At 39.5% G+C, this 26,320-nt stretch overlaps 1 protein-coding gene and 1 non-coding gene across 2 annotated transcripts in view; both read right to left on the bottom strand.

Moving 5' to 3' along the window:
- The window catches only part of KCNB2 (potassium voltage-gated channel subfamily B member 2), a 461,172-nt gene that overhangs the window by 281,531 nt on the left and 153,321 nt on the right, over positions 1 to 26,320 (bottom strand).
- On the bottom strand, positions 3,760 to 3,830 carry MIR1603 (microRNA mir-1603). Its single transcript, NR_031045.1, has one exon. It is a non-coding gene; the product is annotated as a microRNA mir-1603 (primary transcript).

Genomic DNA, 26,320 nt, shown 5'->3' with positions numbered 1-26,320 from the left:
TGGTTTCCTCAGGGTATATGCCTAGGAGTGGGATTGCTGGGTTATATGGTGGTTTTATTCCTAGTTTTCTAAGGAATCTCATACCATCTTCCATAGTGGCTGTATCAATTTACATTCCCACCAACAGTGCAAGAGTGTTCTCTTTTTTCCACATCCTCTCCAGCATTTATCGTTTGTAGACTTTTTGATGACGGCCATTCTGACCGCTGTGAGGCGATATCACATTGTAGTTTTTGATTTGCATTTCTCTAATAATGAGCAATGTTGAGCATATTTTCATGTGTTTGTTAGCCATCTGTATGTCTTCTTTGAAGAAATGTCTGTTTAGGTCTTTTTCCGACTTTTTGATTGGGTCGTTTATTTTTGTGGCATTGAGTTGTATGAACTGCTTGTATATTTTGGAAATTAACCCTTTGTCAGTTGTTTCATTTGCTATTATTTTCTCCCATCCTGAGGGTTGTCTTTTCACCTTGCTTATAGTTTCCTTTATAGTGCAAAAGCTTTTAAGTTTAATCAGGTCCCACTTGTTTACTTTCTTATTTCCATTACTCTAGGAGGTGGGCCATAGAGGATCTTGCTTTGATTTATGTCAGAGAGTGTTATGCCTATGTTTTCCTCTAAGGGTTTTATAGTTTCTAGTCTTACATTTAGGTCTTTAATCCATTTTGAGTTTATCTTTGTGTGTGGTGTTAGGAAGTGTTCTAATTTCGTTCTTTTATATGTAGCTATCCAGTTTTCCCAGCACCATTTACTGAAGAGGCTGTCTTTGCCCCATTGTATATTCTTGCCTCCTTTGTCAAAAATAAGGTAACAAAAGGTGTATGGATTTACTTCTGGGATTTCTATCTTGTTCCATTGGTCTATATTTCTCTTTTTGTGCCAGTACCATACTGTCTTGATGACTGTAGCTTTGTAGTATAATCTGAAGTCAGGAAGGTTGATTCCTCCAACTCCATTCTTCTTTCTCAAGACTGCTCTGGCTATTTGGGGTCTTTTGTGTTTCCATATAAATTGTGAAATTTTCTGTTCTAGTTCTGTGAAAAATGCCACTGGTAATTTGATAGGGATTGCATTAATCTGTAGATTGCATTTGGTAGTAGAGTCATTTTCACAATATTGATTCTTCCTACCCAGGAACATGGAATATCTCTCCATCTGTTTATGTCATCTTTGACTTCTTTCATCAAAGTCTTATAATTTTCTGTGTACACTTCTTTTGTCTCCTTAGGTAAGTTTACCCCTAGATATTTAATTCTTTTTGTTGCAATGGTGAATGGTATTGATTCCTTAATTTCTCTTTCTGATTTTTCATTGTTAGTATATAGAAAAGCAAGTGATTTCTGTGTATTGATTTTGTATCCTGCAACTTTGCTAAATTCACTGATTAGCTCTAGTAATTTTCTGATACTATCTTTGGGGTTTTCTATGTACAGTATCATATCATCTGCAAACAGTGACAGCTTTACTTCTTCTTTTCTGATCTGGATTCCTTTTATTTGTTTTTCTTCTCTGACTGCTGTAGCTAGGACTTCCAGAACTATGTTGAATAATAGTGGTGAAAGTGAAGACGCCCTTGTCTTGTTCCTGCTCTTAGGGGAAATGCTTTCAGTTTTTCACCATTGAGAATAATGTTTGCTGTAGGCTTATCATATATGGCCTTTACTACATTGAGATAGGTTCCTTCTATGCACATTTTTTGAAGAGTTTTAATCATAAATGGGTGCTGAATTTTGTCAAAGGCTTTTTCTGCATCTATTGAGATTATCATATGGTTTTTATCTTTCAATTTGTTAAAATGGTGTATCACATTGATTTGTATATATTGAAGAATCCTTGCAATCCTGGAAGAAACCCAACTTGATCATGGTGTATGAGCTTTTTGATGTGTTGCTGAATTCTTTTTGCTAAAATTTTGTTGATGATCTTTGCATCTATGAACAGATATTTCAATACATCACCATCAAAAACTATTAACATCAAAGAGAGACTTAGATTCTTTCATTTCAAAGTTAGGGAGACATCATCAGCTTCTTGTCAATGAGAGGGGATGCTCTTTATTATTCTCAGTAGCATCCCTAAGTGACTTCACACCAAGCATCCCAGGTAATTGAAGCTAGGAAGTGAGCATTCATGTGGATCAGACTCCCCAGGGAATTCTACAGGAATCTCCTAAACATCTCATCCTCATTATTCTATGTCACTGAACTTGGAAAAAGACCACAATTGTTCTGGAGAGCAAAGCAATTTTATGCTGGCTATTTAGGACACACACTTAATTTTAAGTATTGATCTAGGTAAACACGGTATAGGTTTAATCTCTGAGTTCTGTGCTTCAGGGTTCTGTCTTTAAAGAAAATCACTCTGGATGTGTAATTCTACTACCATGGGGTGAACAATCATTTCAAGCCTTAGAAAATTACTTACCACACAGTGACGAGAAACAATTTCTTAGAGGTCATGACAGAACACTCAGTGATGTACTGTGTTTGGAGGTGAAGTTTGTTTTCAGATCGCTGACCATGCTAGAAAGATAACTTACTGACTGCTTTTTTAAATACCAGCTTACTGCCCTGTAGCTTTGCTTCTCCTTCTCTTTCAAGTTTCTGAGGCAGAAATCTCCAAAAGAGAAAGATCATACTCTGTCCACTTTGAGAATCCCAGAGAGAGCTTGTCAAGACTAGTATAAAGATGTTTGTGGAAGGGGCTACACTATGACAGACCCACACTACAAACTCCATCTAAGTCTTAGATCTTAAAAAGATAGATCATTTTTCTGACAAAGTAGTAAGTTGAGATCTTGACAAGGCAATAAATTGAAAAAATATGTGTTTTGAATTGTTCAGTCACTCAGTCGTGTCTGACTCTCTGTGATCCCATGGACTTCAGCACACCAGGTTTCCCTGTCCTTCATTGTCTCCGGAGTTTGCTCAAACTCATGTCCATTGAGTTAGTGATGCCATCCAATCATCTCATCCTCTGTCATCCCATTCTTCTCCTGCCCTCAATCTTTCCCAGCATCAGGGTCTTTTCCCATGAGTCGGCTCTTCACATCAGGTGGCCAAAGGATAGGAGCTTCTGCTTCAGCAGCAGTCTTTCCAAGGAATATTCAGGGTTGATTTCCTTTAGGATGGACTGGTTTGATCTCTTTGCTGTCCCTGGGACTCTCAAGAGTCTTCTCCAGCACCATAATTGTGTTTTGAATAGGAAAAATATAGTCTCATAGCGTTTCAAACCAAAAGGATTGACGTGAGGAGAACTCTCCCTCTTGTGTGCTGCTCTTCTGGCATCTTCAACTTTCTGTTTCCACAAATGAATCCAGGTGGCATACTCTCCAGCATTTGAACCTTCTCATATTGATATTCCCTCTGCTGTCTCTTGCTGACCCTGTCTCAAGCCCTCTGCCTCTCACCTGCAGGACTCAGCTTGAACATCCTTTCTCCTGGGTTACCTTCCTCCACTCCTATATGTAGCTATATGCCCTCATGGCTCCTGGTACTTTGAATGTCAGAACTCTCACCATTCCTCATTTTTTAACACCAGGTGTCTGTCTTTCCCTATCAACCACAAGCTGGTCAATACAACATGTTGGTCAATACAACGTGGTACCTCCATTTTCCATGGACAAGACATAGCAGATAGCAGGAACTCAAATATTTATTAATAAATTCATTTAAAACTTCCCCAGCTTTTATGGACAGGCACTTTGCATATACTGCTTTTAGAACTTAGAGTTTAAAAGAGAGAGACTGTCAGAAACACGGTGAGGAAAAACACAAAACAAACCACTGTAAAAACATGGGATGCTGGTTATGAGTGAGGTTTCCCCAACCTCAAGCCATTCTTCCCTAAGGTCTATACGTACCAACATGCTCTGTCACAGTCAGTGCTAAATCAGAAGTTTTTTCCCCTTATATCTAAGAATGGCATATTATGCATTGACTACAGCATGTTTCAGAACAGCAATAGAGACCTGTCATACAATGTTTCTTGCTTTTCTTGACCTTAGAGAATTTATCATTTTTTCATAGCCTGGAAATCTCCTAAATGTGTGTCGACATAAGTTATTTAAAGATGAAGGATTAAGAGTGTAAAAGAGTAAAGACTATGTTTATTCACAGCACGGAAGCACAATAAAGGTGACATTTATATTATATTGGGTGCACCTCATAAAGTTGGGCTTCCCTAGTGGTTCAGATGGTATAGAATCGGCCTGCAGTATGGGAGTCCTAGGTTCGATCCCTGGGTTGGAAAGATCCCCTGGAGAAGGAAATGGCAACCCACTCCAGTATTCTTGCCTGGAAAATGGCATGGACAGAAAAGCATGGTGGGCTACAGTCCATGGGGTTGCAGAGTCAGACATGACTGAACGACTAACACCACCACATAAAGTAAACTTGCATACATTTATGTGAATATCTCTGTATAGAAGTGCATGCCTCATACATATACTCAGTGACTTTCCAGATCAAACACTGAATAAACCTGTGTTGGTCCAGTTCTTAACAAATTCCAAGCTTTCTAGTGTGGGTTGATATTGGCTGTTGGTCACTGATCAAATATTCTTTTCAAATCTCACATGCTCAAGAGCTCCCCATGGTACCAGGATGTACTGTACTAGGAATGTGCTTTTTTTAGAGAAAAGGGATTATTTGAATCTCTACAGATTTATCAAACCTACTTGCAGTTTGAGGGTAGGGAGGTGTCAGGCAGGGACAGATGACATTCCTTCTTTTCTCTCACTCTCTCTTCTTCCTTCTGCCTCTTAAATACGAATTCCAAGGATTCTAACCTGGCTCTCTTTTCCTTTTCCACTCTGCCTGGGCCATCTTGTCTTCACCAAGGGCTTCATTACCACCTATACATACACTGAGTGAGTGAAAATCACTCAGTCATGTTTGACTCTTTTTGACCCCATGGACTGTAGCCCACCAGGCTCCTCTGTCCATAGGATTATCCAGGAAAGAATACTGGAGTGGGTTCCCATTTCCTCCTCCTCCAGAGGATCTTCCTGACCCAGGGATTGAACCCATGTCTCCTGTGACTCCTGCCTTGGCTTGGAGATTCTTTACCATTTAGCCACCTGGGCTAAATCTCCAGCCAAGACCTCAGCTAGGTCTCTGAATCCTTTTACCCCACTGCCTCTGGGCTGGCACCATTGGGAAGTCCCAGGGAAATATCAAGTTAACACATCAAAAATGCAGCACCTTATTTTTTGTTTCCTTTCTTAGTTGGTTCAAGCCAGAAACCCGAAAGCCTCTCAGAATTCTAATCCTCCTTTATGTCTCATGGTCAGCTAGTCAGCACATCCTTTATATTTTGAATCTAGAATTCTGTCTCCTTCTAACTCCACCAATGCTGCTCATAGGCAATGTTGCCATTCCTCTTCACTGATGACTTTGCTCTTCTCTCATCCAATCTGTCCACGGTCTCCACAGCCAAGGAATTATTCTAAAATAATTTTTTATGCTAATATCTTTCAATCTCTATCCATTGTTGACAAGATAAAGTACAGCCTCAAAAATACATAATAGAAAGCCCTTTATGATCCAACCTGTCCAACCCCATCTTCTGCTGCTTTCTAATATGTGAGTTCCTTCCTTCTTTCAAATCTTCCCTGCTCTGTACTCCCCCAGCCCCCTGTCCATACCTCCAATAATGTGGCCTTAAATTAAATGAGAAATGGCTCTCACGTGGCCCCTTCCACAGCAGGCATCTGCTCTCTTTGGCTGTGCAGAGTCTGTTCTCTCTTCTTTAGGCAGCAAAACTCTGGAGTTACTTGGGATCCACTGGAGGGCCTATCAAGGTGCTCCACCTTCCCTTCCCAAGGAGTGGACTCCTGACCTAAACCAGACCAATCAGAAGTTCTTCCCAGAATTTCCACTTGTCCATTTCCAAATGGATAAGAAGTAGAGGCAATTCTCTTTGGTAGCAGTATCTTGGTGGGACAGTCCATTCTCTGCTCTAGATCCTGGGAGTTATCCTTGTCCCAGGCATTCCTAACATTTAGTTCTTATTTTGATCCTTTTTTTTTTTTTTTAGGCTGGGGTGTTTGCCCCACTCTCTCCCCAAACACACACACACAGAAACCCAAACTGAAAAGGCTCTTGAAAATGGAGCTTTTTTTTCTTTCTATACTGGCATGGCACAGTGCCTAGAAATGAACAAACATATATGTAATTAATTAATGAATGTGTGCATACACGAATAATGAAAACCCTTGAGAGGGAGCTGGAAGAAAAAGATGTCAAAGGTACTGACATTGTTTCATGGTGATAGCAGGGTACTTGAGCTATTGTGTCTCTTTACCTCCCTAATATTCACTTCATATTTCCTGACTACGGAGAAAAGAATAAGCGCTTTTGCATTGTTGTTAAGTTCAAATTCAAGTCCATTGAGTAGGTGATGCTATCTAACCATCTCATCCTCTGTCACTCCCTTCTCCTTTTGCCTTCAATCTTTCCCAGCACCAGGGTCTCTTCTAATGAGTAGGCTCTTCCCATCAGGTGGCCAAAGTATTGGAACTTCAGCTTCAGTGCCAGACCTTCCAATGAAAATTCAAGGCTGATTTCCTTAAGGATTGACTGGTTTGATCCCCCTGCAGTCTAAGGAACTCTTAAGTCTTCTCTCTGGCATTATGTCAGGATAAATGCTGCTCTTGTGAGCATCCAACATATTATTTCACCAGCACTAGACCACATGATTCTTTTGATTCTCTTTCTATGTAACATGATACAAATACACAAACAAATATGGAAAAAGAATAACGTCTAATATTTAGCTGTAACCTTATCTCAATGATGGTATTTTATCAAATTTGCCCAAGTGACAATTAGAATTAAGCTCAAGTGCCAACGACTACTTGGATCACTGTGTTGAGAAAGATCCTGAGACTGAGTCAGATGACACAGTTTCTAGTTTCTGGGATTTACTAGAATCGACTTTAGAATTTACTGTGTGGACAGGATGAAATTAATACTGTAATTGGCATATTCTTTATAATTCTAGTCAGCAGTATTCCTAAATTCTAGAGGGCATGGTACAATAATTATATATATTACTATATAATATATTATACATGCTATTATATAAAATTTAGAACAATATAATATATTCTGTTGCCTTGATCTACAACCACCTAGTAACCAGTAAATCAGGTTGAATTTTTCAGGAGAATGCTAGCTGAGGCAGCCATACTCCAGAGGACATTTATCATGTCTGAACCCAATATTATATATTTAAGAAGCTAAGCCTTAGTTATTCACTAGAAGGGATTATGCTTCATATAAAAAATCATATCAGACAGGTTAATATTAACATGTTATCTGAGGAAAACGAAACATACAGGTCTAAAAAATAGGAAAATTGAAACCTTCTCATTACTGCTTATAAAGTCAAATGTCTTGGTTATCTGAGCAGAACTAAAGGTTGTAAATTCTTAACCCCCAGATGCAGATAGTTTTCAAAAGAGCGCTAATTGAAAGATCAGGTACCTGAAGTCATTACACTCTCATCTTGGTTTTCTCTTCAGTTAATAGGTTATCCTTTCACGTGGAGCAAGTAGACTACTTTCTACTCGGCTGAGCCCATCTGACGCTTTGGGAAAACATGCAACTGCAAACACACTCAATTGAGGCAGGCAGTAAATGCCATCTGGGAAAACCTCCCTTCTCAGCGAGCTGCTTATCTGACTTGCCAACGTGTGGGCTGGTATGTCCCTTTTAACAGGCTCAGAATGAATGAATGGCAGCAGGATAAGTGAGGATGAAAAATGAACTGAAGGTGGACTTCACCTACAGTGACTAAATTCAGGTAGCCAGGACCTGCAGAATTGCAGAATCACTGGATACTCTCAGAAAGCAGAGATTGTAAACAGGAGACCATCTTGACCTCTAACAACCATAGCAGAAGCAGATCTAAGACCTGCCATCTGGACTGAAGAGCCAGGGGTGCAAGCATTCAACAAAGAGGCAGAGCAACAGGAGACCCAAGAACAGCAATTCTCCCCACTGTGCAAAGGAGACCATTGCACTGGACTTTTGCATCATAAACTTCCTATGCTATAACCAGAAAGTCAAAGCTCCCAGAAACCTTAGCCTAACTGATCCGTATCTACATATATTCAGTCTGAACCCAAGAATTCAGGGGCTATTTCCTTACAAGTAAAATGCAAAATAACAACAATAAAAGCCACTGGAAAGGGGATCCTCCTGTACTGTCAGTGGGAATGTAAATTGGTGTAGCTATTATGGAAAAATGATATGGTGATTACTTTAAAAAGTAAAAATAGAGTTATGATTAAGCAACCCCTCTTCTGGGCATATATCCAGAAAAGACAAAATCTCTAATCTGAAGTGACACATGTATCCCAATGCTCACAGCTACACCTTAGAATTGTATGCATGTGATATACACACGCACACATACAATGGAATATTGCTGCTGCTGCTGCTGCTGCTAAGTCGCTTCAGTCGTGTCCGACTCTGTACGACCCTAGAGACGGCAGCCCACCAGGCTCCCCCGTCCCTGGGATTCTCCAGGCAAGAACACAGGAATGGGTTGCCATTTCCTTCTCCAATGCACGAACGTGAAAAGTGAAAGTGAAGTCGCTCAGTCGTGTCCAACTCCTAGAGACCCCATGGACTGCAGCCTACCAGGCTCCTCTGTTCATGGGATTTGCCAGGCAAGAGTATTGGAGTGGGGCGCCATTGCCTTCTCCGAATAGAATATTACTCAGCCATAAAAAGAATGAAATCTATGCCATGTGCGGCAACATGGATGGACCTAGAAGTTATCATACTGAATTTAGTAAGTCAGATAAAGAAAGACAAATAACATATGATATCACTTATGTGGAATCTAAAAACACGATACAAATGAACTTGTTTACAAACAGAAATAGACTCACAGACATAGAAAGCAAACTTATGGAGACTCCCCTGGTGGTTTAATGGTTAAGACTCCAGGCTCCCAATCAGGGGGCAGAGGTTTGATCCCTGGTTCAGGAAACTGAGGTCCCACAAGGTAAGTGGTGTGGCCGAAAAAAGCCTCTTCTAATAATTCTCATGGAAAGTGACTTTCAGGCTCAACATCTCCCCTATATCATCTCACTCTCCCCAGACAAAACTTATTTCATTTCCTGATTTCCCATTTCCTTCATTTCTATCCTCTAACCATTTCCAGGGTGGACTTATTTTTTACATTACGCTTAATATAAAACCAGTTATCAATTCTTCTTCACCTTTGCCAAGTCAGATCCTCTATTTCTTTTAGCTTCCAGTCTGGAGGCTGTTCCAGGAGGACAGAGGTGGGGTACAAGAGCAGAAATTGGTGCTTAGTATATTTAATCTTCACAATCTGCCTTTAAAAAATTATTTTATTGACATATAGTTGATTTACAATGCTGTGTTCATTTCTGCTGTACAAAAGTGATTCAGTTAAACATATGTGTGTGTGTGTTAGTCGCTCTGTGGTGTCTGACTCTTCACAGTTCCATGGAGTATAGCCCACCTGGCTCCTCTGTTCATGGGATTCTCCAGGCAAGAATACTGGAATGGGTTGACCTTTTCTTCTCTAGGCGATCTTCCTGACCCAGGGATCAAACTCAGATCTTCTGTACTGCAGGCAGATTCTTTACCATGTGAGCCACCAGGGAAGATTTATATATGTATATTCTTTTTCATATTATTTTCCTTTATGGTTTATCACCGGATATTTAACACAGTTTCCTGTGCTATACAGTAGAACCTTATTGTCCACAAACCGCCTTTTGAGGCAGGCTCTATAATATGGAGGCAGTGAGGCTCTGAGAAGTTTTAGATTGTGTAGCAAGCCTCATCCAGGACACAGAACGTAAGCCACAGTTCAAACCCAGGTAGTGGGCTCCAGTCCCAGACTACACCATTCTGCCTCTAGCACTCCTGAGAGCCCAGGATGCCACCGCTAAACACTGCATTTATCTCATTAGCCATCAGTAAGGACCTTGTGAGCTCAGTCACATCCTCGCTTTACATAGGAGGTTTCACAGCCAGCAAGCAAGCTCAAAATCCACACTCTTTTCTACCCTGTAATGCCTCCTGCCTTACACCTGGACGGTGCGAGAACCTCAGCCCTGCTTCACCAGATGTTCTACTCCACAGTGTCTCAGGAAGGACCACCAAATTCAGGTTCATGTCACTTCCTGGATCAAAAGCTTCCAACTCCCCCTCCCTCTGCCCTGCTGCTTGATGGCTTTTATGTAACAAATTCCAATTTCATGGTTCTGGCATTCAAGGCTAGGTGAGAAAATAAGAGGGCCCTGCTTCATTGTCTGACCCCTCTTTTTCTGATGTCATCTCCCCTGGCTCCCTCACCCTGAGGTTTTCCACCTCTTAACTTGACTGTCTTTACTCATGCTGTGGCCCTTTGTCTTAAGCTCTTCTAAGGCTTCATTCCTTAGACTATAGATGAGGGTAAGCCCCTAAATGTCTCAGAGCTGAAACTGTGTTATAGTGCTCTGAAAATTCCGGTAATGCAAATCTTACTAAGCATTTGATACTATTAAACTAAGTTTCATGCTAAGAAAGGGGTGACACCTTAGTGAAACTTGGGTATCATTTGAGCTTTCAGGATGTGAGTTGCATTATCGATCCTGGCATACTAGAACAGGATGAATAAAACAGGATCCATTACACAGTGATGCATCATTCCATTAGAGATGAGGATTGGATCAGACAGGAAGTTATCACCTGCCAACAACTGCCATATGATCAGAGAGCAGGCTTCCTAGGCAGTGGGGTTGGCTCAACAGCTGCCAATGTCATGTCTCACATGGATGGTCAATTCTGCTGTTCACCAGAAATGGTGTAGTAAGTCCCAGATCAGGGATTTAAACTGATGCCAGGTCCCAGGAGCTACTCAAAGCCATAGGATTAAACTTGGTTCATCTTTGATTTAGTTTTGAAGATTCAGAGAAAAGTGTAATAATTGAACTGAAAGTATCTCCTAATATTTTATGTCAAAATATAAAAACTCCATCGACTTATTATAGAATAGTTCAGAAAATTACATAAATTTTTAAAATTACTTCTTTGGTTTATACAGCCAGACTCTTGGGAGTGTACGTTGCCATCCTTGGATATTAGAAGTATTTCACTGGAAAAGCTTGAGAAATATTGCTGCCATGTGCTAAGTATTATGGACCAAGACCAGTGAAATCTAGTTATCATGTGATGAAAGGCTCTTGCCAGACCAAAGAGCATGTCCTATTAATACATATGAAAAGAAAAATGTTTAGAATTGCTTTTATGTGAGTCCATGCACAAATAAGAACACTGTCCATGCTATTCTATAAAGCTGGATGTTGCTTTTACTGCCTTAACTTATTTAACTGAGGTTTCACAATGTACCTTGAATCTTCTATTAATAAAACATGATCTAGTTATCATATTTTGGAAGATGTGCCATCTAAATCCCTTTAAAACAAATCTGCCATGGAACAAGATTATAGCAGAATCAATTTGGGTCAGGATTATAGCTTAAGATTAAAAATCTAAAGCCAAAAAATCAACTGTACATTTAGCCTTTCAAAACCATTTACCATGTGATGAGCACTCATCTAGATATCAAGAAAACATAAAGAGAGAGAGCTTTTTCAGAGAGAATCACCATCAAAATCCACACAGGAACACATGGCAGGATCTTACGTGGATACGTCAGAGCACTGAGTGAAATACAGAAATACCAGGCTGTACTTGGCGATGTAACCTTACCAGGTAAATCCTTGACCATTCAATAATTCATTCAACATACACTTGCATGTCAGGATCTCTTAAATGGTCCATGATACAAAATAAAGTCCCTGACTCCAAGAAGCTTGGAGTGTTCTTTTATAGAACAGTCTTATGAACTCTGTGGGAGAGGGAGAGGGTGGGAAGATTTGGGAGAATGGCACTGAAACATGTAAAATATCATGTATGAAACGAGATGCCAGTCCAGGTTCGATGCACGATACTGGATGCTTGGGGCTGGTGCACTGGGACGACCCAGAGGGATGGTATGGGGAGGGAGGAGGGAGGAGGGTTCAGGATGGGGAACACATGTATACCTGTGGTGGATTCATTTTGATATTTGGCAAAACTAATACAATTATGTAAACTTTAAAAATAAAATAAAATAAAATAAATAAAAATAAAGTAAGATGGATAGACGGTGAAGGGTCAGGGTTTGGTCAGGGAAGTCTCTCCAGTTTGATGACACTTTTGCACTTGAAGGGAATGAGGAAGAATGTCATGTGACCAACAAGCGGAGGCATCAAAGGCAGAGGAAACTGTAAAGCCTTCAAGCAGGATCATGCATGGCAAGCTTGGGGGAAAAAATCAAAACACGACCCAAAGCAAGGCTGTGGTGGCTGGAATAGAATAAGTAAAGAGCAAATCACATGGAACCCAAGGGTCACGATAGGCACTTTGCATGGGACTGAGATGGAGCCCACTGGAGATGGTGACTTGATCTAGGCTTTGTGTTGAAAGGATTATCTAGGCAGCTGTGTGGAGGGTAGATTGTTGTTGTTGTTTAGTCACTCAGTTGTATCTGATTCTTTTGTGACCCCAAAGACTGTAGCCTTCCAGGCTCCTCTGTCTATGGAATTTCCCAGGCAAGAACACAGGAGTGGTTGTCATTTCCTACTCCAGAGGATCTTTCCAATCTAGGGATTGAACCCATGTCTCCTACATTGGCAGGTGGGTTCTTTACCACTGAGCCACTAGGGAAGCTGGAGGGTAGATTACAGGGCAATTATTAACACTGTATATCTTTAACTAGAATACTCCTGCAGTATTTATTTATATTTATTATCTCATGGTTCCAAAGACTGGAAGTCCAGGATTAAGATGGTGGCAGGACCACACACCTTCTGCTTGCTAGGGGAGGGTCTGTTCCAGGCCTCTTTTCTAGCTTTTGCTAGTCCCTTGGCTAGTGGCAGCTCAAGTCCAGTCTTCACAGTACATTCTGCTTGTGTGTCGGTCCAAATTTTCCCTTTTTTTTACCAGGACACCAGCCACATTAGATGAGGGGCCCATCCTTATCCAGCATGACCTCACTTTAACCAATTACATCTGCAATGACTGATACTATTTCCAAATGTGGGTACTAGGGTTAGGATCTCACTGTGTGAATTTTGGAAGGCTACAGGGCAACTCATAACAGGAGCCAATGCAAAGTGGAAAGACTGGTGTTTATAAGAGGAAGGAACGTGTGCGGATTCAGAAACAGAGACCGGGTGTGGATTCAGATACAGATGGAGGGTTAGAGGTGGCACCAGTCTGTGAAAATTCTCTTCTGATTGCTTCTATTGATATTTTCACAGTGAAATACATGGCAATGTCAACATTTGAAGATTCATCCCAGTTTTCCCAACAAACCTAAACCTCTGCTGAATACTCCCCAATCCAACTATAAGTGAGTTCTACTACATTTAAATGTGAATTCCATTATCAAAAAAAAAAAAAAAAGAGAGAGAGAGAGAATGGTGGTCCAAAGGTTAAGAATCCATCTTGCAATGTAGGAGACATGAGTTCAGTCCTTGGTCAGGGAACTAAAATTCCACGTGCCATGGAGCAGCTAAGCCCATGGGCTGTAACTACTGAGCCTGAGTGCCAGAACTAGAGAGTCTGTGCCCAGCGACAAATGATCCCACGTGACACAACCAAGATTTATCATGCCTCAACTAAGACCCGACACAGCCAAATAAATAAATATTAAAAGCAAAACAAAAGGTACACAATGTATACAATTCAACAAAGCTTTAACTGGAATTATAATTTAAGGAATTATGATTTAGTGTGATATGAAAAGGTTTTGAATGTTACCTCTAATAGTGGGTTAATGGATGTCTAAACATCAGATAATGGCAGGAAGTAATAGCAAGAATATAGGAAGCAGACAAAATATATCAGAAACAGATATCCTCCTCAAGTCATGAAAAATAAACTGAAGTCTTCACAGGATGCTATGGGAGAGAAAAAATATTAACATGGATTTCAGTAATCCCAGAACAGAGGCATGACAATTTTACTATCCATAGCAGTTGAGGTGGATGCTCATTGCTCATTGGCCTCAATACTTTTATGACTTACATGAACTATTTTCAAGTTCTTTATGCTTAGCAATTACTGCACTTGAATTTGCACTCAAGACTCTGGCCAAAGAAATACTGTCATTTTTTCACAAGTTTCACCTTTAAATATTCTTGTCCCATGAATATGTGATAACTGGGCTGGGGAGGTGGAGGTAATAGATGATGTGAACAAAAACAGTGTAAGCAGTCTGCATGTTTGCTGTGTTATTGAAAACATCTCTGCTCTAAATGAATGTTTCCAATGTTACACTTTTCCAAGGTTTAATTCCTATCCAGTGCACTCACATAATTGCTACTAGCATTTGTGTGTGTGTCTTGAGTGTGTAACGAGGAACAATGGATTTCTTATACCAGTTAGAATGATCTCGTTCCATAAATAAAAATAAGACTGCAGATGGCCTTATTTCTGCAATGAGTTCCCATTAATGTCAGTGAAAATGGTGGGAGTGGACCAACGGTAATATACGGCCAGCAATCACCTAGACTCCAGACACAGGAAAATGGAAACATCTATTATGTTGTCAGCCTGTTCATACCCAGGGGAATGGCACTGAATTTTTTTCTTATTGCATATTTTGTTCAATTTCCCTCAATATTGCTTTGAAACAAATTGAGCAAAGATTGTGCTCATTGCTTCCATCAGAAAACTCATAAACATAAAAGCTTTGATTAAAAAAAAACTTCTTGGCAAAGACACTTAAATACTTTTTATTAAGTTTTCCCCCAACGTACCTACATATACTACCTTGCTTAGTGTTAAAAGCAATCTTTTTTTTTTTTCTGTTAAATTTCATATTGTTCTCTTCCAAAATGCGCTGACTGGTATTTCAGTTCCCATTAGTCATTTCTGCATTTAGTTGTATGTAAGCAAAGGGAAAGACTAAAAGAACAAATAGAAATCAATTCCTCCAGCAAAGAGAAACCATAGCAGTTACTTTTGGGTTGTTTTAAGGAGCATATTTGATTTCCCAGACCCATATAATATTATCTTTTTTCCTTCCATAGAAGAGAAAAATCCTTATTTTTATTTGCTGTGACCATATCCAATGTTCTATAATAGCAACAAGGGTACTTTTCTAAGTAGCCTTTGCACTACCAGCACAGTTTCATAGCTACATCCTTATAATTTCAACCTACAAAAATCCTTCTTTATGAGTCAGAAGTTAAGTTGTTTGAATTACCATTCAACACGTGAATTAAATACTTAATAGATACCAAATGCTAGGGCTACAAAGACAAATGGCATGTCTCCTATCACCAATAATTAAGTTAAAAACTTCACACTGATTTAATCAATAAAAAGAATTACAGGGGACTTCACTGGTGGTCCAGTGGTTAAGAATTCTCCTTTCAATGCAGGAGCGGCAGGTTCCATCCCTGCTCAGGAAACTAAGATCCCACATGCCTCGTGGCCAAAAAACCAAAACAGAAAATAGAAGCAAAATTGGAACAAATTCAATAAAAAGACTTCAAAAACAGTCCACATCCAAAAAAAAAAAAAAAAAACCTTAAAAAAATAAAGAGAATTACAATCTTTACCATGATGGTATTTGGAAAGCTTCTTTTCATTTATACTGAACTTTTCTTTGATAAGTTAATGGGACTGATGAATGAAAAGTACTATATTTGTAAAGTATTATTGTACACTACCTTCTCAAGAGTGTAAAGTTACAAATGGGAACTAACTAGATTCAGAATACCATTATACTCTGTCAAAACCCAAGTAGACTTCGACATGTCCTTGACCTTTGATAGAACCTGTAACTTGAAATGTTGTTGACACAAGTGGTGTTTAGAAAACCAAATGAAAGAAAATCAGAAGGCTGAGTAGAAAAGAATGACACTTTTGATCTCTCTAATTCTTTTAAACAACCTATTGAGGTAGATTTTATCATCACCATTTATGGAAAAGAAAATTAAGGCTAAGAAAAGGTTAATTAACTTGCCCCACAGCCATAAGAGATGTGCTTGGAATCCGGACTCAAGCATCTGACTTTATAGCCTATGACCTTATCATTATGCTATCACATCTCTTTCTAGAGATGGGTAATCAAGTGGCTAAGGGAAAATGTCTGCAGGATGACCAGGGAATGAATTGCTGCACTAAGGCTACTAATAATGTTTTTTTTTCTCTTTCATGTTTTCACTGTGGTAGAACATATCCAACATATAATTTCCTATTTTCACCATTTTAGGTGTTCAGTTCAGTGGGATTTAGTCCATTCACTTCGTTTTGCAATCACTGTCACCATCCATTACCAGAGCTTTTTCATCATCCTAAACTGAAACTCTGGACCCATTAAATAACTCCACATTCTCCCCTCTCTCAAGCCCCTGGTAACCACAGATCTATTTTTTGTTTATTTGAACTTGACTATTCTAAGTACCTCATTTAAGTGGAACTACCAGACCATTCTGAAGGATATCAGCCCTGGGATTTCTTTGGAAGGAATGATGCTAAAGCTGAAACTCCAGTACTTTGGCCACCTCCTGCGAAGAGTTGACTCACTGGAAAAGACTGTGATGCTGGGAGGGATTGGGGGCAGGAGGAGAAGGGGACGACAGAGGATGAGGTGGCTGGATGGCATCACTGACTCGATGGACGTGAGTCTGGGTGAACTCCGGGAGTTGGTGATGGACAGGGAGGCCTGGCGTGCTGCGATTCATGGGGTCGCAAAGAGTTGGACACAACTGAGCGACTGAACTGAACTGAACTGATCCAATATTTGTCCTTTTGTGTCTGTTTTTCTTTACTCTGCATAATGTTTCCAAAGTTTACCCCTGTTGTAGCACACATCAGAATTAACTTTTTAGAGTTGGATAATACTCTATTATATGTATATACTACCTGTTACCTATTCATTTGTCAATGGATATGAATAATGCTACTATGAATTATGCTGCTATGAACAGTGGCATACAGATACATGTTTGAGTCCCTGTTTTCAGTTCTTTTGTGTACATACTCAGAGGTTGAATGGCTGGGTCGAATGGTAGGGTTCTATGTTCAACTTTCTGAGGAAGGGCTATACTGTTTTCCACAAAGTTTGCACCTTTGTGCTTTCTATATTCCCACCAATAGCATTCATGTCTCCACATCCTTGTCAACACTTGTTACTTTCTATATTGCTTTCATTTTTAAATGAATTACTTTATTACAGACAGGACCTGAAAATAACAGAAAGTCAAAGGAAAAGTTGCTCACAATCCCATCCTGAAATCAAATCAATGAAAAATATGCATGATATCCACCACATATAAAATTCTATCCATGATGTTACTAGGAAAATCAAACATGTACACGGACAGAGCCTGGAAGATGACACTATTCAAAGAGGGTCTCAGGCTCAGGCCCAACCAACCTAATCTCCACCAAGTTTCAGTGACTTTTAAAGGTGATTCAGCTTAGATATTATAGAAGAAAGAGACCCAAAGCGCAAACCCCACCTAGTCTCCTTCTCCCTGGTGCCAGTCTACCCTGTGAAACATTTGCAGGTCTCTGTGGCAGGCAGATGTTCTGTTAAAACTGTGACATGGCCCCTTGAGGCTGACAGAAGGGAATGAATCCAGCCTATGCATTTGCCTCTGAACAAATGGTGATTCATCTGTGGTTGTTTGTACACATGTATGCTTCCACATTTCAATGATTTCTTCCTTCCCTAGCCAACCTGCTAAATGCAACAATTAAACCAGCTTTGCATGCATTATTGCCAGGCTGGAGTCTAATCATGTCAAATGTAGGCTGCCAGCTTCTCCTGCTAAAAGCAAGAGGCACTGGGAAAAATGGAAATTGAACAATAGTCTGGTATACTCTCCACTCAGTCTTGGATGACCTTCAGCAGGAAAGCAGACAATGGAATCAAAAGAACATGTTTTCCTGTTAACACAGAGCAACACCAAACCCACAAGACATTACTGATTCATGCCCTGGGCCAGTCCCTGTCAACCATGGTATTTTTTTTTCTTTTTTGATAATGCTACTAACTTCTAAATTGCAATGTATTGACCACAATGTAATTATCAATATATTGATAATATACTAATTTTTAAACAGTAATGTATATATGATACAAGTTATAAGAATGTGAAGAAGTTTTTATGGAAAAGATTTTAATGTATTGGTTGCTGCTGCTGCTGCTAAGTTGCTTCAGTCGTGTCTGACTCTGTGCAACCCCATAGATGGCAGCCCACCAGGCTTCCCGTCCCTGGGATTCTCCAGGCAAGAACACTGGAGCGGGTTGCCATTTACTTCTCCAATGCATGAAAGTGAAAAGTAAAGTGAAGTCTCTCAGTCGTGTCCGACTCTTCGAGACCCCATGGACTGCAGCCCATCAGGCTCCTCCGTCCATGGGACTTTCCAGGCAAGAGTACTGGAGCGGGGTGCCATTGCTTTCTCCATAGGTGTATTGGTAATGTATTGGTAGATAATGCTAAAACATAGGTAGAAACCTTAAATCACAAACCAAAGACATGTTGGGCTTAAAACAGCAAAGCATGATCTTATTTGCAAAACAGAAATAGACTCAGATGTAGAGAAGAAATATATGGATACCAAAGGAGAAAGGGAGCATAGGAGGAATTGGGAGATTGGGATTGACATTATATACACTATTGATACTATGTATAAAATAGATAACAACTGAGAATATTCTGTATAGCACAGGGAACTCTACTGAATGCACTATGGTGACCTGAATGGGAAGGAAGTTCAAACGGAAGGGAACCTACATGGATGGCTGACTCATTTTGCTGTACAGTAGAAACTAACACAACACTGTAAAGCAACTAAATGGCAGAGCCCAGCACAATATTGTAAAGCAATTATCCTCCAATAAAATTCTTTTTTAATTAATTAAAAAACAAACAAAAAAAACCCCAACAAAGCTGTCAATGAAAAATTGACTGAGGTATCCTGAATATGCTGGGGATGCATGCTCAAGTTCAAGTGCCGGACTGTACACTAAGTGCATATTTAGCCCATTAGCTACATAAGAAACTGCCAAATGGCTTTCCAAAGTGGCAGAAACGTACAAGGGACCTGGTTTTCCACTCCCTCACTAGGATCTGGTGTTTTTACCTTTAGCCATTCCAGATAGGCATATAGTGATATCTCTTTGTGGGTTTAATTTGCATTTGCCTAATGGCCATTGATGTTGAATCTCATTTCATGTGCTTTTTCCTTTCATGTGCTTATACCTTTAGGGGAAATATCTGTCCATGTCTTTGGCCATTTTCTAATTTTTGTGTTTGTCATTTTACTGTTGAGTTTTGAAAATTCATTTTATACTAGAGATACTATGTCTTTGTAGACATATGGTTTGCAAATACATTCTCCTTGTCTATAGCTTATCTTCTCATCTTTTAAACAAGGTCTTGGGGACTTTCCTGGTGGTCCAGTGGCTAAGACTTGCCTTCCAACACGGGGGGTGTGGGTTTGATCCCTGACTGGGGAGCTATCCAACATGCCTCACAGCCAAGAAACAAAAACAACAACAACAACAAAAAGAAGCAATATTGTAACAAACTCAACAAAGACTTTAAAAATGGCTCACATCAAAAAAAAAATATTTTTCAAAAATATCAAGTTCTTTTGCAAAGCAAAATATTTACTTTTGTGTGGCTCAATTTATCAGCGTTTCCCTTTGGGTATCTTGCTTGGTGCCAGGTTTAACTCTTTACCTAGTACTAAACCCTGAAAAATTTCTCCTATTTTTCTATAAAAGTTTAAGAATTTTACATTAAGTTTGTGATCCATCTTGAACTAATTTTAAGGTATGAGGTTTAAGACAAAAAGGTGCATTTTTGTTTTTTTTATATATGGATGTCCAATTGCTAAAACATCATTTGTTGAAAAGGCTGTCCTTCCTTCAGTGAAATGATTTTGCACCTGTTTAAAAAAATCAGTTGAACATACTTGGGTCATTCTATTTGTGGTTTCTCTTATTCTGTTCCTCTGACCTATATCTCTCTCCTTCCACCAATGCCACACTGTATTGATTACTGTGATTATATAATAAGAATATGAAGAATTTTTAAAGGTCATGGGATCCCCACTTTAAGCAGGAGACTTGCACTTAACACTGAGATTTACACTCCTAAAGTGCAGTGCAATGAACCAGGAACTTGACGGCTTTGGAGACCTCAGAAATTATCGTCATTAAATAAAACAGAGCAAAAGACAACATAAGCTGATCTTTCACTAGGACATAAAATGAAACTATCTTGGGACTTTCCTGGTGGTCTGGTGGTTAAGAATCTGTGCTTCCAATGCAGGGGGTGTGGGTTCAAGACCTGGTTGAGAAACTAAGATTCCACATCCCACATGCCATGTGGTATGACCAAAAAAAAAAAAAAAAAGTCCACTTGCTCTGTATCTTAAATGACAACTAAAAGAATAAATAAATAAATAAAACTATCTTATTTGATCAAAAATGCCCCAAACCTTATGGTACCCCTGGAATTGTCTCCCAAAGAACAATGTGTTATTGTCAAATTTTATTAAACCAGCCATAATTCAGGATGTGTTTGTGTGTTGATAATTGCTGGTGTGGAGAAAAGTGTATGTTAATTTTCTGCAACTGTACTGGAAATGGCTATGTTAATAAGTTTGAGGAAAAAGAGTTAGTTGGGTATTGTCTCTTTTATGGCTCTAAATAGAGAGATTCCATTATTTTTCTAAATCATTTAACTCAATTAAAAACAATAATACTGTAGCAAAATACTTTCCAGAATACCTTTGAATTTTCAACGATCCAGCTGCCCTTAGACATGTAAGCAAATAGGAAATCACCAGTGAGCCACTTGTCACTTTCTTGCCAAGGTACATATAAGAGTGAGGACCACCCTTGCTTTCACTGTAACAATAACTTATTGCAATTTGTAACAGTTATTTATTTAACTTCCTGAGCTTGCTAAAACTCATGTCCATTGAGTCAGTGATGCCATCCAACCATCTCATCCTCTGTCATCCCCTTCTCCTCCTACCTTCTATCTTTCCCAGCATCAGGGTCTTTTCCAATGAGTCAGCTCTTTGCATCAGGAGGCCAAAGTATTGGAGCTTCAGATTCAGCGTCAGCCCTTCCAGTGAATATACAGGACTGATTTCCTTTAGGATTGACAGTCCAAGGTCCTTGTAGTCCAAGGGACTCTCAAGAGTTCTCCAACACCACAGTTCAAAATCATCCTTCGGCTCTCAGCTTTCTTTATGGTCCAACTCTAACATCCATACATGTCTACTGGGAAAAACACAGCTTTGACCATAGGGACCTTTGTGGGGAAAGTAATGTTTCTCTTTTTCAAATGCTGTCTAGGTGCTAGTCTCTACTGTACAGCAAAGTTAATCAGCTATACATATACATGTATCACTTCTGTTTTGATTTCCTTGCCATTCAGATCATCAGAGTACATTAAGTAGAGTTCCCTGTTCTATATTGCACAGGTGTATTCTTGTGATCATGGCAACAAGGAGAGGAAACAGAGACAGGAAGGAGTGTTTTCAAGCTTCTGCCTGTGACACAGCTGTTAACATGACATTGGTCAAGGCAAGTCCACATGGCTAAATTCAGAATCAAGAGGTAGTGAAATGTACTCTACAAGTTCAAAGGTAGGAACTGCAAGATCATATTGACAAAGAATCTGTATACAGAAAGGAGTGAAAGATGGAGACATGAATGTTAATAGTCCAGTACACTCACCTCCAATATTTAGGCTGTGATGGGATTTTTCTTATTACAGTTTCTGGGCAAGGACCCCTTTTTAGTATGACCCCATTACAAGTCTCATAACAAGTATCTTGCCAGCCTATAACAACTCCAGAATAATAATAACTCAGTCCAGTGCCTAACACAGAGTAACTGTTCAATAAATTCTGGGTGACTGAGTTAATCAAGAATGAAAGACTCTGCACGTTGCCATGTTAAATATATTGTAACAGGATTAATTAGCATAGGAAGAGTGTTCTGTGATTTTCTACATTTTTCTCTGTTGAGGTGACTGCATATAATGTATATAACAAATATTAAATCTGCATCTTTTCTGGGCAAAACTCAATGGTAAGAACTTGTGGAAGGTGAGTAATACCATTCTAGTGAAAAATCAATAGGCAAGATGAAAAATCAATCTCTCCACCCTGCCTAGAATTCTGCAGGGTGCATAAAATATCTTTAAATAAGAATGATCTGTAAGATCGGCTTCCCTTATGGCTCAAACAGTAAAGAATCTGACTGCAATACAGGAGACCCGGGTTTGACCCCCAGGTCAGGAAGATCCCCTGGAGAAGGGAATGGCAACCCACTGCAGTATTCTTGCCTGGGAAATCCCACGGACAGAGGAGCCTGGGGTCACAAAGAGTCAGACATGACTGAAGGACTCACACTTTCACTTTCATAAGATTTCATTCAGCTCTGAAATTCCACAATTTCATTATTTTAGGTACAAAATAATGGAAGGCTGAATATAAGTACCAACACTAACAGATGAATTTAAAAGAAAGAGAGGTCACACACACTTGTGGTTAGAGAACAACGTTTTCAAGGGAAGGTATCATTTAAGGACTGCAAGACTTTAAAAACCAATGGCGGCCGTGAAGGAGCAGAGTTAGGTGAGGGTGGGCATACTTAGGGCCAGGGAGTGATTCAATTTGTTTGGGACAAGGGTGAACATGGACAGATTGATAGGAGACAAACCCAGAAAGACAGGTTAGATCTATACTGCTTATGACCTTGAAGAGCAAGTTGAAGATTTTGTATTTATTTCTGTAGGTCTAATCTTTCTAAAGCATTTCTCCATGCTTTAAAAAGACCAGTCTGGATACAACTGCCTTATGTAGGGAGACAGGGTGGGTAGATAAGTCCGTGAGTTATTGAAATTGTCTAGGTGAGAAACAGTGATGATCTAAATTAGGAAAATGAGAGTGAAGAGGCTCTGAAAGAGAGAGAACTGTAAGAGAAGAAAAACCCAGTGTCCTGCCCATTAAATCTCTCTTATTTTTTTTAAATTAGGAAACCAGTCAAATTATATGCCAAATTTATATATTCTACAGTAAATGTTAGTCCTCAAAATTTCCCGCAAATTTTCTATTGAAATCAGTTTATTCCACATTCTAGCTTTACCAACAACAGAGATCCTTGTCATAGTAATTAACCTTGACTGCATCACTACAGTAATGAGAAGCTCAAATTGACTTATCACTAAGAGCAGTGCCCAATCATTAGAAGTACTTCACCGGTCATTCATCTTTCAGCAGGCTGAACTGACCACCTGGCTGTCTGAGGGTAATCTAATCTTTTGATGACTAATGAAGTCTTCTAGACCATCAGCAAAGGGAGATAGAATCTAGGCTTTCAGTGCTGTTAGCAATTCACAGATTGTCATGCTCAGTCTTCTTATCTTATGAATGAGGAAGCCAGGGCTCAGTGAGCTGTGCTCAAGTGATCCGGCTAACCAGCAGTGACACGGAGCCCAGCTCTCTTCACCATGCTTTGAGCATCATGATGTTCTTTGTATGGTACTGTTAGCATGCAGGCTTCCCTCATAGCTCAGTCAGTGAAGAATCTTCCTGTAATGTGGGAGACCCAGGTTCGATCCCTGGGTCAGGAAGATCCCCTGGAGAAGGAAATGGCAACCCACTCCAGTATTCTTGCCTGAAGAATCCCATGGACAGAGAAGCCTGCCAGGCTACCTTCCATGGGGTTCGAAGAGTCGGACACGACTTAGTGACTAAACCACCACCACACCACCATTAGCATGCAGGCACATTTACGTCTGTTCACCTGACCAAGTCAATATTCTCAACCCTATGACCTTCAACTAGACTATAAAACATTAGAGACAGAGAGCTGCAGGTAGTATAGTAAAGCTGGTATGGGGTAGATTTAGGTCAGGTTGCAAATATTGGCTGGTTCCTAATTCTCCAAGACTCTGAATGACAAGCCATGGGATCTGCCATCCTTTGAAACAGAAAATATGAAATCATGAAATAGTGGAAGGTTTATTTTTTTTTTTACAGCTCTGTGTTTTATTTTAAAGTACTACATTATCTTAAATTCTTGTTCAAAATTTGAATGAAGTACATGTCACATGATTTTTTTTTACTATGAAAGAAAACATTTTCTGAAAACTGCCATAGACTTTTTTCAAGACTTCAAAACTGAGAGAAGTTTCTGTTTTTTCTAGTGACATTTCTAAAATTATACACATCACTGTGAATCAGAGTCTTTGGGATATATTTATCTCTTTCCTCTCTGTCAGATCTCCTTGAACTGAGAAAGTTATCTTTTTATTCAGTTATTTCTGTAACCATTATTAAATATTTTAGTTAAATTCAAAACAAAATGTTATATGTACTCTAAAATCTTACTAAGCTATGACATATTAATTCTACTGAACTCTCTGAAGAGCATTGATTCAAATAAAATGTAAATGTCATACATATGCAATTCACAAAGCAAAGGGAGGTATGATCTAAGAGCTCTAATGGATCTTGAGCTACGTTGTGGTTCCAGGAAGAAGTTACAAGGAATAAACTGCTTTCCTTCAAGGCTTGCCCTTCTACCTCACTCACAAAGTGAGTGCTTCACAAACACACACATGAAGAGCCTGCAAAAAAGTGGGAACTGCCTCACCAGCCAGGTAGCCTGGTCAACCTGACAGGTTACTCATATGACAGCCAGAATATCCTTCTATCTGACTCACAGATTAGATAATGAAAAGTGAAAGTGAAGTCGCCCAGTCGTGTCCGACTCTGCGACCCCATGGACTGTAACCTACCAGGCTCCTCAGTCCATGGAATTTTCCAGGCAAGAGTACTGGAGTGGGTTGCCATTTCCTTCTCCAGACAATGAAAACATTCGTCAAAATTACAAATAAAAACCAAGGATTCAAATGCATACATAAAAATAATAGCTCCCATCATTAAAAAAAATGTCTTTGGGGTAGTAATCAGATCTCAGACAATGTACTGGGCAACACACACAGTCAGCATCCTTAGGGATCTTCTAATCTAGCTGAGGAGACAGACTATAAGCAAGTAAATAATCACACACAAACATAATCATCATTTGAGAGAAGTACTACAAAAGATTTAATATGGTTCTATGATACAAAGTAATGAACGACTGGACCTGCTCAAGTATGGTGGTCAGGAAAGACCTCTCTGAGAGGTGACATTTAAAATAAGACCTAAAAGATGAGGAGGAAGTACCAAATGCAAAAGCCTAAGGAGCAAAAGGGCTTGTGCTATTCTAGAAATACAATATGATTAATGTCTAATAAGGGATTGACTCAGGAAGCCTGGATTGTTCAAACTCTTCAAAGTCCAAAGAAAAGTCTGGTCTTAGATCCGTTCTTGGCATATAACCTCTACGCCCTTGGGATGACCTGCCTGATAAGAGTGTCATTGTTTAGCTGGGGCTGTGGCCCCCAGATAGTTTGTGTAATTGATGGTGGGGTCCTTAGGCCGTGTGGTATCAGTTTTGCCTCCAGAGAGACTAGAGGCTGAGTAACTAAGGTCTGTCACACAGGTGTTCCATGCTTATGCAACTGACCCTAGCTGCCCCAGTAAAAACCCTGGACACCAAAGCTAACTTGAGTTTCCTGGTTCACAATATTTCACGTTGTCACATAAATATATCACTGCTAGGAGAATTAAGTGCTGTTTGATGCCACAAAGAGAGAACAACTGGAAATTCATGACTAGGTTTCCTAGAACCTGGTAGGCTGTACAGTCCATGGAGTCACATAGAGCTGGACATGACTGAGCCTAGCTAAAGGTTTGCCAATTTTGTTTTTCAAAGAGCTAGTTATTACTGTCATTGATATTTTTCTAATTTAGTCTCAATTTCATTTTTTTCTGCTCTAATCTTTGTTATTCCTTCTTTTTATAGATATTATGGGTTCGATTACAGACCACTATAATAAAGTGAATCACATGAATATTTGGTTTCCCAGTACATATAAAAGTTATGTTTACACTATTCTGTAGTGTCTTAAGTATAGATTATGTCTTAAAAAATGCATATACCTTAGTTAAAAAAATTTATTGCTAAAAAAGCTAACCAGCATCTGACAATGCAGGATGGCCACAAGCCATCAACTTGTAAAAAATGCAGTATCTGCAAAGCGCAACAAAGTCAAGTGCAACGAAATGAGGTGTGCCTATACTAACGGAGAAGCTTTTTTTATTTTTCTGGCTCCTTGAGGTGAAGTTAG

The sequence above is a fragment of the Bos taurus genome, chromosome 14, assembly GCF_002263795.3.
Source record: "Bos taurus isolate L1 Dominette 01449 registration number 42190680 breed Hereford chromosome 14, ARS-UCD2.0, whole genome shotgun sequence".
Taxonomy (NCBI): Eukaryota; Metazoa; Chordata; class Mammalia; order Artiodactyla; family Bovidae; genus Bos; species Bos taurus.
This window is presented reverse-complemented; position numbering and strand designations above follow the sequence as displayed.